Source organism: Bubalus kerabau, chromosome 15, assembly GCF_029407905.1.
Source record: "Bubalus kerabau isolate K-KA32 ecotype Philippines breed swamp buffalo chromosome 15, PCC_UOA_SB_1v2, whole genome shotgun sequence".
NCBI classification, from domain to species: domain Eukaryota; kingdom Metazoa; phylum Chordata; class Mammalia; order Artiodactyla; family Bovidae; genus Bubalus; species Bubalus kerabau.
The window spans coordinates 5,090,245-5,110,823 of record NC_073638.1 but is presented as its reverse complement, the minus strand read 5'-3'; the positions used below and the strand labels follow the sequence as shown (position 1 = coordinate 5,110,823).

Genomic DNA, 20,579 nt, shown 5'->3' with positions numbered 1-20,579 from the left:
GCCCACCAGGCTCCCCCGTCCCTGGGATTCTCCAGGCAAGAATACTGGAGTGGGTTGCCATTTCCTTCTCCAAAGGCCTAACCTGACCCACTACAAATTTGTCTAAACTCACACCCGTCATCTTTGTTCTAATGTAAAAGTAGTTGACCTTCTGCTGTTGAAGGTCATCCCTAGAGGTTTCTACTTGATTTCATCTGCTCTCATGTCTTTAGACACTTCCTCTAGGGGGGCCTTGCCTTGTTCTGTATTTTCATCTCTTCTTACTCTGTCCTGCCAGTCTGCAAATGGTACTCCTTTGGAGGGGTCAGGGCTCATCTGAATGTTTGTTTGGCTTCTAGTGTAATCCATCTCTCAGTTGTAGGATTATTGGAGAAGAAATTACAGGATCTGAAAATGAAATGAAAATGATCAGGTAGAGAAGACTCAGACTTACTTATCTTCTATGGGCTGCTCTCCGTCTACCTATCTATCTGGTCTATCAGTAAAAGCCCAAAGAATGGAGGGAACGATAGAGAAGGCAGGAGAGGAAGGACAGGTAGCCCGTCACTGCTGTCATAAAGATATGGAAACGCCCTGAGGTCCTTGGTGTGCTGTAATTGCATGGCTGTGATTCTTCACCATTTCATGTATTTGTTATTATTTTATGCATCATGTATATATTATGTGTATGCATTATTCACATTAGATTGTTTCTGTAGAGGGCAGAAAATTTTATTTGCTGCAGATTGGTAGCTCTTATTATACTGTATGTATAAGTGTGCTTAATAATTATGCTATGTACATGTGACAATAAATGTATCATTGATACTGAAATTAATATCATTTAAAACAATTTACATAATTTATTACAAATTTCTGGCCTGATTATTAATATTAAGTATATTGTATACTGGTCGTCAAAACTGAAAACTTTTTCACTGTGTGATTTTCTTAAAAGCTTTATAGCCATTTAGCCTTAATTAGGCTTCCCTGGTGGCTCAGAGGGTAAAGCGTCTGCCTGCAATGTGGGAGACGGGAGTTCGATCCCTGGGTCAGGAAGATCCCCTGGAGAAGGCAGTGGCACCCCACTCCAGTACTCTTGCCTGGAAAATCCCATAGACTGAGAGGCCTGGTAGGCTACAGTCCATGGGATCACAAAGAGTCGGACATGACTGAGTGACTTCACTTCAGCCTTAATTATAATGATGAAATATCCTCTTAACCTTCAGGATAATTTTCCAGCTTGGCCATAGCTTATCTTCCTATGTAAGGAACAATAATAAGTGTATAACCACTTAAGGATATATTTTCTATGGTTTTTCTGCCTTAATATTTTGTTTTTAGTTATAAATGTACAGGTATCCATTTCCCTGAGAAAACTTTAATGTTGGGATCCATTTTCCATCTAGTTTTTCCAAGGATCTTCTAGGTTCTTTGATTTTATTTGTGCCCTTTATTTTTCACAGAGAAGTAACCAGGGCAACTCACAAAGTTGAGAGGAACGGTATGGCTCCTTAGGTGGGTAAGAAAGGACTGAGAATTTTGGGAGGGCAGGGAAAATTCAAAGTACTATTTTCAGATATCTGAAAATGGCAGCTTTTGTTTTTTGTGCAGTGGTAATGATCAGACTGCTTCCAAACAGGTATGAAGCAGGTTGAGCTCAGTTCCAACCATAGATTAAAATCCCAGAGCCTTTAATTTCAGGCATAACATAAGAAATAGAATAAGTTACTGCAAGTGTTACATATGCTGCTGCTGCTGTTAAGTTGCTTCAGTCGTGTCCGACTCTGTGTGACCCCATAGACGGCGGCCCACCAGCTCCCCTGTCCCTGGGATTCTCCAAGCAGGAACACTGGAGTGGGTTGCCATTGCCTTATCCAATGCATGAAAGTTAAAAGTGAAAGTGAAGTTGTATCCAACTCTTAGCGACCCCATGGACTGCAGCCTACCACGCTCTTCCATCCATGGGATTTTCCAAGCAAGAGTACTGGAGTGGGGTGCCATTGCCTTCTCCGAGTGTTACATATAGTGCCATTCATTACAGGGGTTTTGTGCTAATAAGGTGAGAGTGACTAGGGTCAAGGTGGCATTCATTTGTTGTGATTTGAGCATATTGTAAGCAGCAACTTTATGATAAGCTCTGAGTGAAGTACTAGAGATACAATGATTGGTAAATAGATACAGTTTCTGCCTCACAGAATTTAAATTTCTTACGTTCATTCATTTAGCAATTAAAAATTCTGTCTCCTTCCAACCCCTTCCACCATGGAATGCTGGGAAGTGTAATTTTCCCTATTATAGGCATCAGCTCCTACACCTCCTTTACTTGTGTGTTTTTCTGAAAATCATTTTAGCTACTTCCCATCTTTCTTTCAAATATACAAGTACATAGGACTTCCCTGGTGGTCCTGTGGTTAAGGATCCACTTGCCAGTGCAGGGGACTTGAGTTTGATCCCTGGTACAGGAAGATTCACTAGAGAAAACCCGGAAGTCCCAGCATAGCCAACAAATGAACATTACTAAACACATATAGATACATAGTTTCTTGCATGTCTGTAAAAATGATTGTTGTTACCTTGACAACATGGATTACTTTAACATTTCACATACATTTTATTTCTACCCACTTTGAGAAAACTAGTTCTCCATTGAAACAAATCTGTGAGCCTCTAGCTCTTATTTCTTCCCCTTTAACCTTAATTATCACTAATATGTCAGACTACAATTTCTAAATCTAGAAATGTGGCTCTTTACACCCTTTTGGAATTCATCTAAATAGCTCTTCTCTCTTCCCTACCAGTAAAATATACTAGTTAACTATATTTGAGCTTCAGATCACTGTCTTTCCTTTTGGTGTGCCACTTCAAACATATATTCAAACTTTTTAAATGATCCAGTGAAGGATAGAAAGAGAAATGAAGATTTATATGAAGTGAGCACATTTTGGTTGTCAGGCCTGAAAAATCCCATGGACGGAGGAGCCTTGTAGGCCGCAGTCCATTAGATTGCTAAGAGTCGGATACAACTGAGCAACTTCACTTTCACTTTTCACTTTCATGCATTGGAGAAGGAAATGGCAACCCACTCCAGTGTTCTTGCCTGGAGAATCCCAGGGCCGGGGGAGCCTGGTGGGCTGCTGTCTATGGGGTCCCACAGAGTCGGACACGACTGAAGCGACGCAGCAGCAGCAGCAACGGAGAAGGCAGTGGCACCCCACTCCAGCACTCTTGCCTGGAAAACCCCATGGTCAGAGGAGCCTGGTGGGCTGCAGTCCATGGGGTCGCTAAGAGTTGGACAGACTGAGCGACTTCACTGTCACTTTTCACTTTCATGCACTGGAGAAGGAAATGGCAACCCACTCCAGTGTTCCTGCCTGGAGAATCCCAGGGACAGAGGAGCCTGGTGGGCTGCCATCTGTGGGGTTGCACAGAGTCAGACACGACTGAAGTGACTTAGCAGCAGCAGCAGCAGGAATTTTTAACATATGTGGTAGATACTTAGATTTCCATTTTTAAAGATGGGAAAAGTAAGCCCCATATTCTAGCATAATTTACAAAATGCATATGATAAATGGCAGAGCTTACACTGAAGTCCCCTTTCTGTAATAACATCCAGAGTTGTTGATCACAGCTATCAGCAACATTTTTAAAAGATCCGTCACTCTGTATCCCTTGAAACCTTTTTATAATTTAGGCCTGGGGTCATCACACACTTCTTTTTTTTCCTTACCTGTATGCTTCTCTGGCTTTTCTTTTCCTCATCCCTAACTGGATTCTGGAGAGCGCAGCCCTGTAACCTTTTCCATCTGTATTCCTCCCAAAGTGATCTTATGACTTTGAATCCCATCTACACTTTGGTTATTCTCAGATTTCCACTTGGATGTTTAATAAACATCTCAAACTTAACATATTCAAAACTGAACTCCTGCCCTTTACTGCAAAGCTTGTGCTATCTGCAGTCATTCCTTAAAAGTAAATGACACCTCCACCCTTCTAGTGGCATGGGCCCAGAGTCTTAGAATCATTGAGGACTCTTTTTGTACACTGCATCCAGGCAGTCAGAAACGTTACCTTGGCTACATATTGAAACATATTCAGAGGCACGTCTCACCGCTCTGGCTGCTGCCACTTTGACTGCCGTAAGCTGCCTCCTGCATGGTCCTGCTGCCAGCCTAGTTTCCTGTCTGGTCAGTTCTCAACCCAGCACTCTAAGTATCCTGGCTGATGTATCAGATGATATCACTCCTCTCTTGGATATTTCCCCATGATTTCTCATCTCATTCAGAGAAACAAAATCCTGACAAGATCTGGCCTATTACCTCTCTGATTTCCTCTCTTACTTCTTGCCCCCTAATTTATTCTGCTCCAACTATACTTTTCAGTGAACGACATGACACACTCCCCCAAAGGAGTTTTATTCTTGCTGTTTCTTTTATCTGGAATGCTCTCTCTCAGATATCTACAGGGAAGTTCTGTTTCTTTCTTTCTTTTTGTTTTGTGTGTATGTGTGTGTGTGTGTGTATGAGGAAGGAAGTTTCTTTATCTCCTTCAGGTCTCTGCTCAGATATCACCTTCTCATAAGGCCTTCCCTGACATGCTATTTCAGATCATAACCTTCCCCTTCCGTGATACTTTTCACCCTGTTTCCCTTTCACATTTTTTTCATAGCATATGTATTCATGTAGTATTCTGTATATATACTTGGTTACTTATTTGTTCATTTGTGCCTCCATGAAAATGGGAACCTGAATGGACAGAGATAGTTGTCTGTTCACTGCCGTGTCCGAGCATGTAGAACAGTGGCTTACACAACTAGGATTTTTCATTAAATATCTCCTGAATAAATGACTGATTCAGTCAATATTTGGGTTATTCTCAATCAAAGTGACATAAATCTCTTTCACATTTCCCAATCATCACGATGCACCCTGTAGAGATGTATTTTGTAGTACCTATGATATATTTCTGAGATTTTAGCTGTCTAAATCTACCTAATAAACACTATAGTTTAACTTTATATTCTACTCCACCATCTAACATTTGAAGACTTCTTTCACTTTCTCCTAAGATCCTGAACTTTAAAAGTAATCTTATTAGAATTACATGTTTCCTTTTTATTCATTTTTTGAGATGTCTTAATCTGTTTTGTAAGGTTCTGCACTGCTTTGCATTCCTGAAAAGTTCAGTTCAGTCGCTCAGTTGTGTCCAGCTCTTTGCAACCCCATGGACTGCAGCACGCCCAGCCTCCCTGTCCATCACCAATGCCCAAAGTTTACTCAAACTCATGACTATTGAGTCGGTGATAACATCCAACCATCTCATCCTCTCATTCCTGATTCCATCTCACTCCTGAAAAGGGAAACTTTTTTTTTTTCCTAACTCAGTAACTTTCACAGCCATTTCTATGGTGTTTTACACATACTAGGTATTCACTAAGACTTCAGTTCAGTTCAGTTCAGTTGCTCAGTCTTGTCTAACTCTTTGCGACCCCATGAATTGCAGCACGCCAGGCCTCCCTGTCCATCACCAACTCCCGGAGTTCACTCAGACTCACGTCCATCAAGTCAGTGATGCCATCCAGCCATCTCATCCTCTGTCATCCCCTTCTCCTCTTGCCCCCAATCCCTCCCAGCATCAGAGTCTTTTCCAATGAGTCAACTCTTCGCATGAGGTGGCCAAAGTATTGGAGTTTCAGCTTCAGCATCAGTCCTTCCAGTGAACACCCAGGACTGATCTCCTTTAGGATGGACTGGTTGGATCTCCTTGCAGTCCAAGGGACTATCAAGAGACTTCTCCAGTACCACAGTTCAAAAGCATCAATTATTCGGTGCTCAGCTTTCTTCACAGTCCAACTCTCACATCCATACATGACCATTGGAAAAACCATAGCCTTGACTAGACGGACTTTTGTTGGCAAAGTAATATCTCTGCTTTTCAATATGTTATCTAGGTTGTTCATAACTTTCCCTCCAAGGAGTAAGCGTCTTTTAATTTCATGACTGCAGTCACCATCTGCAGTGATTTTGGAGCCCCAAAATAAAGTCTGACACTATTTCTACTGTTTCCCCATCTATCTGCCATGAAGTGATGGGACCAGATGCCATGATCTTCATTTTCTGAATGTTGAGTTTTAAGCCAACCTTTTCACTCTCCTCTTTTACTTTCATCAAGAGGCTTTGTAGTTCCTCTTCACTTTCTGCCATAAGGATGGTGTCATCTGCATATCTGAGGTTATTGATATTTCTCCCGGCAATCTTGATTCCAGCCTTTGCTTCTTCCAGTCCAGAATTTCTCATGATGTACTCTGCATATAAGTTAAATAAGCAGGGTGACAATATACAGCCTTGATGAACTCCTTTTCCTATTTGGAACCAGTCTGTTGTTCCATGTCCAGTTCTAACTGTTGCTTCCTGACCTGCATATAGGTTTCTCAAGAGGCAGGTCAGGTGGTCTGGTATTCCCAACTCTTGCAGAATTTTCCACAGTTTGTTATGGTCCACACAGTCAAGGGCTTTAGCATAATCAGTGAAGCAGAAGGAGATGTTTTTCTGGAACTCTCTTGCTTTTTCAGTGATCCAGCGGATGTTGGCAATTTGATCTCTGGTTCCTCTGCCTTTTCTAAAACCAGCTTGAACATCTGGAAGTTCATGGTTCATGTACTGCTGAAGCCTGGCTTGCAGAATTTTGAGCATTACTTTACTAGTGTGTGCTGCTGCTGCTGCCGCTAAGTTGCTTCGGTCGTGTCTGACTCTGTGTGACCCATAGACGGCTAGTGTGTGAGATGAGTGCAGTTGTGCGGTAGTATGAGCATTTTTTGGCATTGCCTTTCTTTGGGATTGGAATGAAAACTGACCTTTTCCAGTCCTGTGGCCACTGCCGAGTTTTCCAAATTTGCTGGCATATTGAGTGCAGCACTTTCACAGCATCATCTTTCAGGATTTAAAATAACTCAACTGGAATTCCATCACCTCCACTATCTTTGTTCGTTGTGATGCTTTCCAAGGCCCACTTGACTTCACATTCCAGGATGTCTGGCTCTAGGTCAGTGATCACACGATCGTGATTATCTGGGTCGTGAAGCTCTTTTTTGTACAGGTCTTCTGTGTATTCTTGCCACCTCTTCCTAATATCTTCTGCTTCTGTTAGGTCCATACCATTTCTGTCCTTTATTGAGCCCATCTTTGCATGAAATGTTCTCTTGGTATCTCTAATTTTCTTGAAGAGATCTCTAGTCTTTCCCATTCTGTTGTTTTCCTCTATTTCTTTGCATTGATCGCTGAGGAAGGTTCTCTTATCTCTTCTTGCTATTCTTTGGAACTCTGCATTCAGATGCTTATATCTTTCCTTTTCTCCTTTTCTTTTCACTTCTCTTCTTTTCACAGCTATTTATAAACCCTCCTCAGAAAGCCATTTTGCTTTTTTGCATTTCTGTTCCATGGGGATGGTCTTGATCCCTGTCTCCTGTACAGTGTCACGAACCTCTGTCCATAGTTCATCAGACACTCTGTCTATCAGATCTAGTCCCCTGAATCTATTTATCACTTACCCTGTATAATCATAAGGGATTTGATTTAGGTCGTACCTGAATGGTCTAGTGGTTTTCCCCACTTTCTTCAATTTAAGTCTGAATTTGGAAATAAGGAGTTCATGATTTGAGCCACAGTCAGCTCCCGGTCTTGTTTTTACTGACTGTATAGAGCTTCTCCATCTTTGGCTGCAAAGAACATAATCAGTCTGATTTCGGTGTTGACCATCTAGTGATGTCCATGTGTAGAGTCTTCTCTTGTGTTGTTGGAAGAGGGTGTTAGCTATGACCAGTGCATTCTCTTGGGAAAACTCTATTAGCCTTTGCCCTGCTTCATTCCGTACTCAAAGGTCAAATTTGCTTGTTACTCCAGGAGTTTCTTGATCTCCTACTTTTGCATTGCAGTCCCATATAATGATAAGAACATCTTTTTTGGGTGATAGTTCTAAAAGGTCTTGTAGGTCTTCATAGAACCGTTCAACTTCAGTTTCTTCCGTGTTACTGGTTGGGGCATAGGCTTTCAGTTCAGTTCAGTTCAGTCGCTCAGTCGTGTCCAACTCTTTGCGACCCCATGAATCGCAGCACACCAGGCCTCCCTGTCCATCACCAACTCCCGGAGTTCACCCAGACCCACGTCCATCGAGTCAGTAATGCCATCCAGCCATCTCATCCTCTGTCGTCCCCTTCTCCTCCTGCCCCCAATCCCTCCCAGCGTCAGAGTCTTTTCCAATGAGTCAACTCTTCGCATGAGGTGGCCTTGGATTACCGTGATATTGAATGGTTTGCCTTGGAAACAAACATATCATTCTGTCCTTTTTTAAGATTGCATCCGAGTACTGCATTTCAGACTCTTTTGTTGACCATGATGGCTACTCCATTTCTTCTAAAGGATTCCTGCCCACAGTAGTAGATATAATGGTCATCTGAGTTAAATTCACCCATTCCAGTCCATTTTAGTTCTCTGATTCCTAGAATGTTGATGTTCACTCTTGTCATCTTCCAAGTTTGACCATTTCCAATTTGCCTTGATTCATGGACCTGACATTCCAGGTTCCTATGCAATATTGCTCTTTACATCATCGGACCTTGCTTCTATCACCAATCACATCCACAGCTGGGTATTGTTTTTGCTTTGGCTCCATCCCTTCATTCTTTCTGGAGTTATTTCTCCAGTGATCTCCAGTAGCATATTGGGCACCTACTGACCTGGGTAGTTCCCCTTTCAGTATCCTATCATTTTGCCTTTTCATACTGTTCATGGGGTTCTCAAGGCAAGAATACTGAAGTGGTTTGCCATTCCCTTCTCCAGTGGACCACATTCTGTCAGACCTCTCCACCATGACCCGCCTGTCTTGGGTGGCCCCACAGGGCATGGCTTAGTTTCATTGAGTTAGACAAGGCTGTGGTCCATGTGATCAGATTGGCTAGTTTTCTGTGATTATGGTTTCAGTGTGTCTGCCCTCTGATGCCCTCTCACAACATCTACTGTCTTACTTGGGTTTCTCTTACCTTGGATATGGAGTGTATCTTCATGGCTGCTCCAGCAAAGTGCAGCTGCTGCTCCTTACCTTGGAGGAGGGGTATCTCCTCACGGCCTCCCCTCCTGACCTTGAACATGGAGTAGCTCCTTTCGGCCCTCCTGCGCCTGCATAGCCACCACTCCTTGGATGTGGGGTAGCTCCTCTCGGCTGCCGCCCCTGACCTCGGGCCTGTGGTAGCTCCTCTTGGCCCTGACCTCCGGCGTGCAGTAGCTTGTCTTGACCACCTCCCTCACCTTGGACGTGGGGTAGCTCCTCTTGGCCACCGCCCCGACCTTGGAAGTGGGGTAGCTCCTCTCAGCCACTCCTGTGCCGATGCAGCCTGGCACTGTCAGTAGCCACCCCTGACCTTGGGCAAGGGGTAGCTCCTCTCGGCCACACTTCTGCACAGTCCGTCGCAGCTGGTGGGCTTCTGTGTGGTCGGTCGCAGCTGAGTCTGTGTTTTGAGGGCTGGGGAGGAGGCAAGAATACTGGAGTGGGTTGCCATTCTCTTCTCCAGGAGATCTTCCCGACCCAGGGATTGAACCTGGGTCTCTGGCATTGTAGGCAGACGCTTTACCGTCTGAGCCACCGTGGAAGTCACAGTAAGACTTAACGTGAACAAAATTGAAAAAGTAGTCTGTATGTAGTCAAAAATCTCCAGCATCTTTATTTTTATGTACTATACTCACCTAAAAGAGCTACCTTATGGATATTTTTTATTCATATTCATTAATTTGTTCATCATTCAGTGAGCATTTACTGAGTTTTTATTATGTGCCATTTATTGTTCTGCCAATAAGAATTTATGCATAGTGAAGGAGATATATAATAAATAATTACATTAAATTTTAATAACATAGAAAAATATACCTTTGCCAAAATTCTGAGATGTAAGATTAATATACAGCCAGACTTTAAACTGGCTTATCACCATTATAGAATGAACTTAGGATATAGTATATCTGAAATTTTATCCACTAAAATATAGCTGTTACTGTAGCAGTAGAATTATAGAATTTTAGGAGTCAAATTTTGTAGAAGACAGTAATTTCTCAGTGCTGTCATCTGATAAATTCTGCCTGTAGTCAGCTGTCTTGCACATTTGGAATACTAAACAGTAGTCTGTGATGATCTGTGGTTTTATAGAAGCAGTCCTATAAACCATGTGACAATATAGCAACATAATTGGCTTTCAAGATAACAGAATCTTCCCTGAATTTTTATCTGCATCTCAGCTTTTATTACATGCATACCAATTTCAGCATCTTCCTGGTGTATCATAGTAGGAGGATCTTTACAGCTGAAAACATGCAGAGAATTTAAACTCTGAAGACAGTTTGGTTTTTTCTCTGCAAGTAACCAGTGATAGTAATATCTGCTCTCTTGGTACCCTTATTTTCAAAACAGTGTTTCAAGGCTTTCCTTGGTTCATGAAGCCATATTTTACCATTTAAAGAGTTCTAGTACATCTTGTTTGAACAGAGTTTAGTAATATATAGTAAGACAATTGCAAAATGTTTTTTATGTCATATAGTTTTATCTTTGGTTAAAGAACAGTGAAAGTAGTTGACAGTTTTTCTACTATAGTTAATGTCTGTCCTATCAAATACTGGTATTATTTCTGAAAACCTAGTGGAAAATTGCAAAAAAACGTATAATTTTGTTTCCTAAATCATTCATAGTCTTCACCACATGTATTCCATTGTCAGTGATAATTGCATGCTGATTTTCCATTTGGTAATATATCTTCTATCAGGTTCACTTTTCTGTTCGCTATCTGCAACTGGAAAAGTTTTCACAAACAAGAAAAGCAGCTATTGCTTTCATTGCTAATTTACATATTGCCATACTTTAAAAGAACTTTCATATGTTTGTGTATATATGTACTAACTTGTCTATTGCACATAATATTAAAGTATACTTAATGATACTTGTAATAATATTAGCTTGTTTGTGAATAGTAAAAATAGTTTAGGAAAATATATTTCAGTAATATGTTTTTTAGGAAGAACCTTGAAAGTAAGAACCACACCTTAAAGAAATCTCAAAACCCCTTGTCCTTCATGTCCTGAAAATGATTGTTAATCTATATTAATGACTTTGTCAAGCTTTTTATAAACTTCACAAATTCAAAACCTCAATGAAAAATTGTTCCTAAAGAAATATTTCTTTTAATGTCTATTGTTTTGAAACTGTAAAGGGAAAAATATTTGATTATATAATTTATTTTCTATATTTTAAAAAATTTGTCTGATTAAAGATGATTTATATTGAATTTTTTTGTAAATGATCATAGGGCATTTTTTTTCTTGAGAAAATTCAAGATGGCATAGATGATATTCCATTCTCACAAGATAGAAAGTATTCCCAAGTAGGACTTCCCTTTGAAGGACTCATGTTTAAACACTACTAAATAACCTACAATTAAATTTTGTTCTTAAAAATACTTTTATTTAGTGTGCGAATGCAAATATGTCAAACAGTTTTACAAAGATTTAGATTTTAAGATAGTCAAATATGTATAATATACTTTACATTAGTTTAATTTTTTTTGTCTTTTTTTTTTAATTTTATTTTATTTTTAAACTTTACAATATTGTATTAGTTTTGCCAGACATCGAAATGAATCTGCCACAGGTATACCCGTGTTCCCCATCCTGAACCCTCCTCCCTCCTCCCTCCCCATATCCTCCCTCTGGGTCGTCCCAGTGCACCAGCCCCAAGCATCCAGTATCGTGCATCGAACCTGGACTGGCGACTCATTTCATACATGATATTATACATGTTTCAATGCCATTCTCCCAAATCTCCCCACCCTCTCCCTCTCCCACAGAGTCCATAAGACTGATCTATACATCAGTGTCTCTTTTGCTGTCTTGTACACAGGGTTATTGTTACCATCTTTCTAAATTCCATATATATGTGTTAGTATACTGTATTGGTGTTTTTCTTTCTGGCTTACTTCACTCTGTATAATAGGCTCCAGTTTCATCCACCTCATTAGAACTGATTCAAATGTATTCTTTTTAATGGCTGAGTAATACTCTATTGTGTATATGTACCACAGCTTATGTGTTTTGATGAAAATGCTTTCAATATTTTTCCTTAAACTTTTCTAGCTATTATTAATATATTCTCTGTTAATATTTGTAATTTTTAATTTCTCTATTAAGCTATAGAGTTCTTAATTTTTTATTTTAAATTTTCAGTTTTCATGATTATTTGTAAAACATTACTCTTAATACATATTTACAGTTTCGACTAAGAGAATTTCAACCTACAGAGCACATAAAGAGTTATTTTCACTCAAAATGGCATATAAAATTCCCATTTATATGTGATAGTATGTAATCTAATATTTATCTAAATATCATACCTTTTTGGCATTTGTAATGTTGTTACACTTATTAGATAGGGTAGTAACATCTGTTTATATTATTCATTTCTGGAAATATCAAGACAGTTTTAAAGTAAGCATCTGTCTATTGAGCCTACGAAAAGATGAAGGCAAATAGTAGATCTTGGCTAAATATTGAAGCTAAACTGAACTTTATTTCTAATAAGTATCAAGATGCTATAGAGTAGATTGATAAAGATTAAAGATGTTAGAAAGGAAGTAGGTTGAAGAGGGTGAGACTTCAGCACGAGTGGTCAGGTAGGGCTTTTCTTAGGAGGCGATGTTTAAATAGAGACTTGAATGAAGTTAAGAAAGCAAACCATGAACATATCTAAGGGAAAATCAACTATAATCAGGAAACAGGCTCGCTAGTTAAGAAGTTATTGCAGTAATCCAAGTGATATTATGTTGGTGTTATGGACCAAGATGGTGGCTGTGGAAATGAAGACGTGCTAAGATTTTTATATCAGATCTGTGAATTTGGCTGTGGGACATAGGAGAAAGACGCAAAAGTGATTTCAAGGTTTTGGCCTGAACAATCAGTTGAATTTTTCACTGAGCTGAAGGATTCTGGTGGTAGAGCAGATACCTTAGGGAAGAGGAAGGTGGTCTTGCATGTTAAGAGTTCTGATTTGAACATGTTTAAATACCTTTTAAACATCCTGATGGAAATGTCAGAAAAGTAAGTGACAGGAAACAGGTAGGAGTGGGAGTCATGAGCATAGAAAGCTGATCTTTAAGACTGTAGAATGAGTAGTCCTTAGAACACTCCAGTATCAGGAAGTCCAGGAAAGGAAGAGGAGCCAATCATGGACACCAGGAAGTGACAGTCAGGATGACAGAAAAAGAAGAGGTGCTTGCGGTGATCGAGAAGCCAAGAAAATAAATGTTTTAAAAAGGTCCAAGTCATCAGCTGTCTCAAATACTATGGGGAAGATGAGACAGTTTTTTTAGAGAGCTTTGTTATAAAGTGGCACAGATAAATAGGATAGTATCTGATGAGGAGAAAGACCAAGGGAGTGTTTTTTGGTTTGTTTTTAATGGAACCTGTTTCACCATGTCGGTATCCCATATAAGAGGAAAAATAATGGTGCAAGAAGGAAGGAAATAATTTAAGTACAGTTCTTGGAAAGACAGGAGGAAATCGGTGGCTGTGTATATGTGAAGGATTGGTCTTAATAAGAACTTAGAATAACCATAAATTATAATTGATTATTAATAAATTCCTGGCTTGCCACACTAAAAAATAAGTATATGTAAAAGATGACCTTGTTTCTCACAGTAATTCAGGTTCTGCCTGAATCCTGTAAGAGTTGACTCGGTCCTGCCTTTGGAAGAGTCAGGGGAAGCCATCAGTGGTTGAAAAAATGTTAGATAATCAAACTATAGTTTCCAAAATTTTCTCCACAAGAGTATAAAAGAAAACCATGAGATTTTATTGAAAAATAACACTTCCTTGGGTCAAATATTAAGCCTAGAAACTCAGATTTATGGTTTCTATTTTTTCAAATTAAAAAATACTATAGATTTAAATAGACTTGCCAGTATTCTAAAAGATAGATATATTAAGGGTAGGGGAAGAGTAAAGATTTCCCTTTTTAAGTGAAGTCGCTTAGTCGTTTCCGACTTTTTTGGACCCCATGGACTATAGGCCACCAGGCTCCTCCATCCATGGGATTTTCCAGGCAAGAATACTGGAGTGGGTAGCCATTTCCTTCTCTAAGGGGTCTTCTTGACTCAGGGATCGAACCCAGGCCTCCCGCATTGAGGGCAGACTCTTCACTGCCTGAGCCACCAGGGAATCCCTTTTTAAAGGTAAGGGGAGGTCCATTCTATTTCTTTTTAATTTAATTTATTTATTTGGCTGTGCTGGGTCTTAATTGTGATGCACCGAAACTTCATTCTTCATGAAGCATGCAGGATCTTTAGTTGTGGCATGTGAACTCTTAGTTGTGGCATGTGAGATACACTTCCCTGACTGAACCAGAGCCCCTGTGTTGGGCGTACAGGGTCTTAGCCATTGACATCAGGGAGTCCCTGGTCTGCATGTTGCTCAGTCACTCAGTTGTGTCTGACTCATTGTGACCCCATGGAAGCAGCACACCAGACTTCCCTGACCTTCGCCATCTCTGAGCATGCTCCAACTCATGTCCATCGAGTTGGTGATGCCATCCAACCATCTCATCCTCTCTTGCCCCCTTCTCCTCCTGACTTCAGTCTTTCCCATCATCAGGGTCTTTTTCAATAAGTTGGTTCTTTGCATCAGGTGGCCAAAGTATTGGTGCTTCACTGATTTCATTTAGGATGGACTAGTTTGATCTCCTTGCAGTCCAAGTAACTCTTAAGAGTCTTCTCCAACACCACAGTTCAAAAGCATCAATTCTTCAGCACTCAGCCTTCTTTATGGTCCAACTCTCACATCCATACCTGATTACTGGAGAAAACATAGCTTTGACTAGACAGACCTTTGTTGACAAAGAGTGTCTCTGCTTTAAAAAACATAGCTTTGACTAGACAGACCTTTGTTGACAAAGAGTGTCTCTGCAAATTTCTAGGTTTGTCAAGGAGCAAGCATCTTTTTAATTTCATGGCAGCAGTCACCATCTGCAGTGACTTTGGAGCTCAAGAAGATAGTTTTTCACTATTCCCATTGTTCCCCCATCTATTTGTCATGAAAATATAGGACTGGATGCCATGATTTTAGTGTTTTGAATGCTGAGTTTTAAGCCAGCTTTTTCATTTTCCTCTTTCACTTTCATCAAGAGACTCTTTAGTTCCTCTTCACTTCTGCCATAAGGGTGGTGTCATCTACATATCTGAGGTTATTGATGTTTCTCCCAGCAGTATTGATTCTAGCTTATATTTTATCCAGCCCAATGTTTCTCATGATGTACTCTACATAGAAGTTAAATAAGCAGGGTGACAATATACAGCCTTGACATACTCCTTTCCTGATTGGGAACCAGTCTGTTGTTCCATGTCCAGTTCTCACTGTTGCTTCCTGACCTGCATACAGATTTCTCAAGAGGCAGGTCAGGTGGTCTTGTATTCCCATCTCTTTAAGAATTTTCCACAGTTTGTTGTGGTCCACACACTCAGGGCTTTAGCATAGTCAGTGAAGCAGAAGCAGATGTTTTTCTGGAATTCTCTTGCTTTTTCTGTGACCCAGCGGATGTTGGCAATTTGATCTCTGGTTCCTCTTCCTTTTCTAAATCCAGTTTGAACATCTAAGAGTTCTTGGTTCACATACTGTTTAAGCCTGGCTTAGAGAAATGTGAAATGAGCTAGCTGACTTGCTAGCGTGTGAAATGAGTGCAATGTGCAGTTGTTTGAGCATTCTTTGGCATTGCCTTTCTTTGGGATTGGAATGAAAACTCACCTTTTCCAGTCCTGTAGCCATTACTGAGTTTTCCAAATTTGCTGGTGTATTGAATTTAGGACTTTAACAATATCATCTTTTAGGATTTGAAATAACTCAGCTGTAATTCCTTCAGCTCCACCAACTTTGTTCTTAGTGATACTTCCTAAGACCCACTTGACTTTGCACTCCAAGATGTCTGGGTCTGGGTGAGTGATCACACCATTGTGGTTATCTGGGTCATTAAGATCTTTTTTTGTACAGTTCTTTCGTGTATTCTTGCCACCTCTTCTTAATGTCTTCTGCTTCTGTTTAGTCCTTCCTGTTAGTCCTTCATGCCCATCTTTGCATGAAATGTTCCCTTGGTATCTCTTATTTTCTTGAAGAGATCTCTAGTCTTTCCCATTCTATTGTTTTTCTCTATTTCTTTGCATTGATCGCTACGGAAGGCTTTCTTATCTCTCCTTGCTGTTTTTTGGAACTCTGCATTCAGATGCTTATATCTTTCCTTTTCTCCTTTGCTTTTCATGTCTCTTCTTTTCACAGCTATTTGTGAGACCTCCTCAGACAGCCATTTTGCTTTTTTGCATTTCTTTTTTCTTGTGGATGGTTTTGATCCCTGTCTCTTCTACAGTGTCATGAACCTCTGTCCGTAGTTCCTCAGGCACTCTGTCTGTCAGATCTGGTCCCTTAAATCTATTTGTCACTTCCACTGCATAACTGTAAGGGATTTGATTTAGGTCATACCTGAATGGTCTAGTGGTTTTCCCCACTTTCTTCAATTTAAGTCTGAATTTGGCAATAAGGAGTTCATGATCTCAGCAGATCATGATCACAGTCAGATCCTGGTCTTGTTTTTGCTGACTGTATAGAGTTTTCTCTATCTTTGGCTGCAAAGAATATAATCAATCTGATTTCAGTTATCACCATCTGGTGATGTCCATTTGTAGAATCATCCGTTTTGCTGTTGGAAGAGGGTGTTTTCTATGACCAGTGCATTCTCTTGGCAAAACTCTGGTAGCCTTTGCTCTACTTAATTTTGTACTCCAAGGTCAAACTTTACTGTTACCCCCAGATACATCTTGACTTCTTACTTTTGCATTCCAGTCCCTTGTGATAAAAAGAACATAATTTTTTGGTGTTAGTTCTAGAAGGTCTTGTAGGTCATCATAGGTCATTCAACTTGTAGGTCATTCAACTTCAGCTTCTTTGGCATTAGTAATTGGGACATAGACTTGGATTACTGGGATGATGAATTGTTTAACTTGGAAATGAATGGAGATCATTCTGTTATTTTTGAGACTGCACCCAAGTACTGCATTTAGGACTCTTTTGTTGACTGTGAGGGCTACTCCATTTCCTCTAAGGGATTCTTAGAAGTAGATACAATGGTCACCTGAATTAAATTTGCCCATTCTGATCCATTTTATTTCACTTATTCCTAAAATGTCAATATTCACTCTTGCCATCTCCTGTTTGACCACTTCCAGTTTACCTTGATTGATGGATCTAACATTCTAGATTCCCATGCAGTATTTGTTCTTTATAGCGTCTGACTTTACTTTCACCACAGACACATCCTCATCTAGGATGTTGCTTCCAGTCTGGCTCAGCCTCTTCATTCCTTCTGAAACTATTTGTCTGCTCTTCTCCAGTAGCATATTGGGCACCTACTGACCTGTGGAGTTCATCTTTCAGTGCCATATCTTTTTACCTTTTCATACTGTTCATAGGGTTCTCAAGGCAAGAATACTGAAATGGTCCCTTCTCCAGTGGACCATGTTTTGTCGGAACTTTCCTCCATGTCCCATCCATTTTGGGTGGCACTACATGTCATGGCTCATAGTTTCATTGAGTTAGACCAGGCTGTGATCCATATGATCAGTTTGGTTAGTTTTCTGTGATTGTGTTTTTCATTCTGTCTACTCTCTGATGGACCATGTCTATTAACTCAGTGAAGTTTAAAAAGCTAGCAGTATCATTTTATTCAAGATGACTATAGAGATTAGTTTCATTTACATGTTAATACACCTTGAATTTTTTTTTAATTCACATATATGTGTGAGGGATCATTCAGTTCAGTTCAGTTCAGTTCAGTCACTCAGTCGTGTCCAACTCTTTGTGAGCCCATGAATTGCAGCACGCCAGGCTTCCCTGTCCATCACCAACTCCAGAAGTTCACTCAAACTCACATCCATCGTGTCGGTGATGCCATCCAGCCATCTCATCCACTGCCATCCCCTTCTCCTCCTGCCCTCAATCCCTCCCAGCATCAGAGTCTTTTCCAATGAGTCAACTCTTCGCATGAGGTGGCCGAAGTACTGGAGTTTCAGCTTTAGCATCATTCCTTCCAAAGAATACCCAGGACTGATCTCCTTTAGAATGGACTGGTTGGATCTCCTTGCAGTCCAAGAGACTCTCAAGGGTCTTCTCCAACATTGCAGTTCAAAAGCATCAATTCTTCTGTGCTCAGCTTTGTTCACAGTCCAACTCTTACATCCATACATGACTACTGGAAAAACCATAGCCTTGACTAGAGTAGAACCCAGTTAGAAAGCAATTCAGATTTTCAAAATTAGACTGGTTGACTTTATAGAGTTAGAAGTAAGCTTCTAGATATCTATCATGCAGTTCTTTTTGCTGCTTTTGTTTATTCACTAACTGTGTCCAACTCTTTTGTGACTCCATGAACTGTAGCACTCAAGGCTCCTCTGCACATGGGATTTCCCAGGCAAGAATACTGGAGAGAGTTGCTTTTTCCTTCTGCAGGGAATCGACCAGACCCAAGGATTGAACCTGCATCTACTGCACTGACAGGCGGCTTTTTTATGACTGCCACCGGGGAAGCCCCATTATGCTCTTACCAAATTCATGTTTGAAAGTAGTTTGTCCCTGAATCTTTATCCATTACCAAACTACATGGCCAGATATTGGTTTTCTAAAAGTTTTATTGCAGCTAAGTTATTTTTTTTTTTTTTAGTTGACATACAGGTGGCATACAATATGGTATTTTCATGTATTATATGTTTGTATACATAATGAAACTACCATGTTAAGTCTAGTAATCCTCTAACCCCATCCAAAGCGGTTACAGTATTATTGACCATATATTCCATATGGTGTATATTATAGACAAGTCACTTATTTATTGTATAACTGGTGGGTGGTACCACTTAATTCCATTCACCTGTTTTATACACTGCCTCATCCCCTGCCCTTCTGACAGCCACCTACTTGTTCTCTGTATCTGTGGCTCTGTTTTGTTTGTATTTGTTTTACTTTTTAAATTCTACCTGTGAGAAAATGTGGTATTTATATTTCTTAATCTGACATGTTTAATTTGCAGAATGCCTTCTAAATCCATCCATGTTGCAAATAGCAAAATTTCATTTTTTATGACTGAGTAATAGTCCATTTTCTCTACATACCACATCTTCTTTACCCAGTCATCTCTTGATGGACTTAGGTTGCTTCCATATCTTTAACTGTTGTGAACAGTTAGAGTGAACATTAGAGTACAATTATCTCTGTGAATTAGCATTTTTGTTCCCTTTGAATAAATACCCAGAAGTGAAATTGCTGGATCATATGGCAGTTCTGGTGCCACATGGTGGCTCAGATGGTAAAGAATCCGCCTGCAATTTGATTCCTGAGTTGAGATGATCCCCCAGAGAAGGGAATGGCTACCCAGTTCAGTATTCTTGCCTAGAGAATTCCATGGACAGAGGATTCAGGTGGGTCACAGGCCATGTCAGACATGACTGACCAACTAACATTTTCACTTTTTCACATGGCAGTTCTATTTGTATTTTTCTGAGGAATCTTCACACTGTTTCCATATGTTTCTATAATGGCTGCATCAATTTATAATCCCACCCACAGTGCATGAGTGTTCTCATTTTTTCCAATCCTCATCACCAGTCATTATCTCTTTAATGAGGCTCTTCTAACAGGTGTGCAATAGTCTCTTATTGTAGTTTTTTGATTTTCATTTCCCTGATTTTTAGAAATGTTGAGCATCTTTTCATATGTCCACTTGCCATCTCTGTATCTTGTTTGGGAAAATGTCTATTCAGGTTTTCTGCCTATTTTAAAATAATTTTTCTGTGTTAGGTGGTATGAGTCCTTTGTATATTTTGGACATTAATCCCTTATCAGATGTATCATTTGCAAATATTTTCTTTCCTTTCTGTAGGCTGCCTTTTGGTTTTGCTGATACTTTACTTCACTGTGCAGAAGCTTTTTAGCTTGATGTAGTCTCATTTATTTAGTTTTGTTTTCCCTGCCTTGAGGAGACAGACCCAAAAAATACTGCTAAAACTGATACCAACAAGCATACTGCCTATGTATTATTCTATGTTTTGTGGTTTCAGGCTTTGTATTTAAGTTATTAATCCATTTTGAGTTTATATTTGTATATGGTATGAGAAAGTAGTCTGGTTTGATTCTTTTTAATGTAGCTGTCCATTTCCTGAAGAGGCTGTCTTTTCTCAATTATTTATTTTGGCATAGATTAATTGTCCATGTAAGTGTGAGTTTTTAGATTTTTCTATTCTGTTCTATTTCTGGGTTTTCTATTCTGTTCCATTTGAATTATGTGTCTGATTTGTGCTAGTACCATACTGTTTTGATTACTGTAGCTTTGTAGTGTAGTTTTAGATTAGGGAGTGTCATAATTCTAGCTTTATTCTTCTTTCTCAAGATTGATTTGAGTACTCAGGATCTTTTATGTTTCCATACAAATTTTAGAAGTTTTTTGTTCTAGTTCTGTGAAAAAAAAAATGCCATGGGCATTTTGAT

General features: G+C 39.8%; 1 protein-coding gene across 1 annotated transcript in view; it reads left to right on the top strand.

Annotated features, from left to right (window-relative positions):
- The window catches only part of DYNC2H1 (dynein cytoplasmic 2 heavy chain 1), a 406,508-nt gene that overhangs the window by 332,620 nt on the left and 53,309 nt on the right, over positions 1–20,579 (top strand). The gene's annotated exons all lie outside the window — the stretch shown is intronic.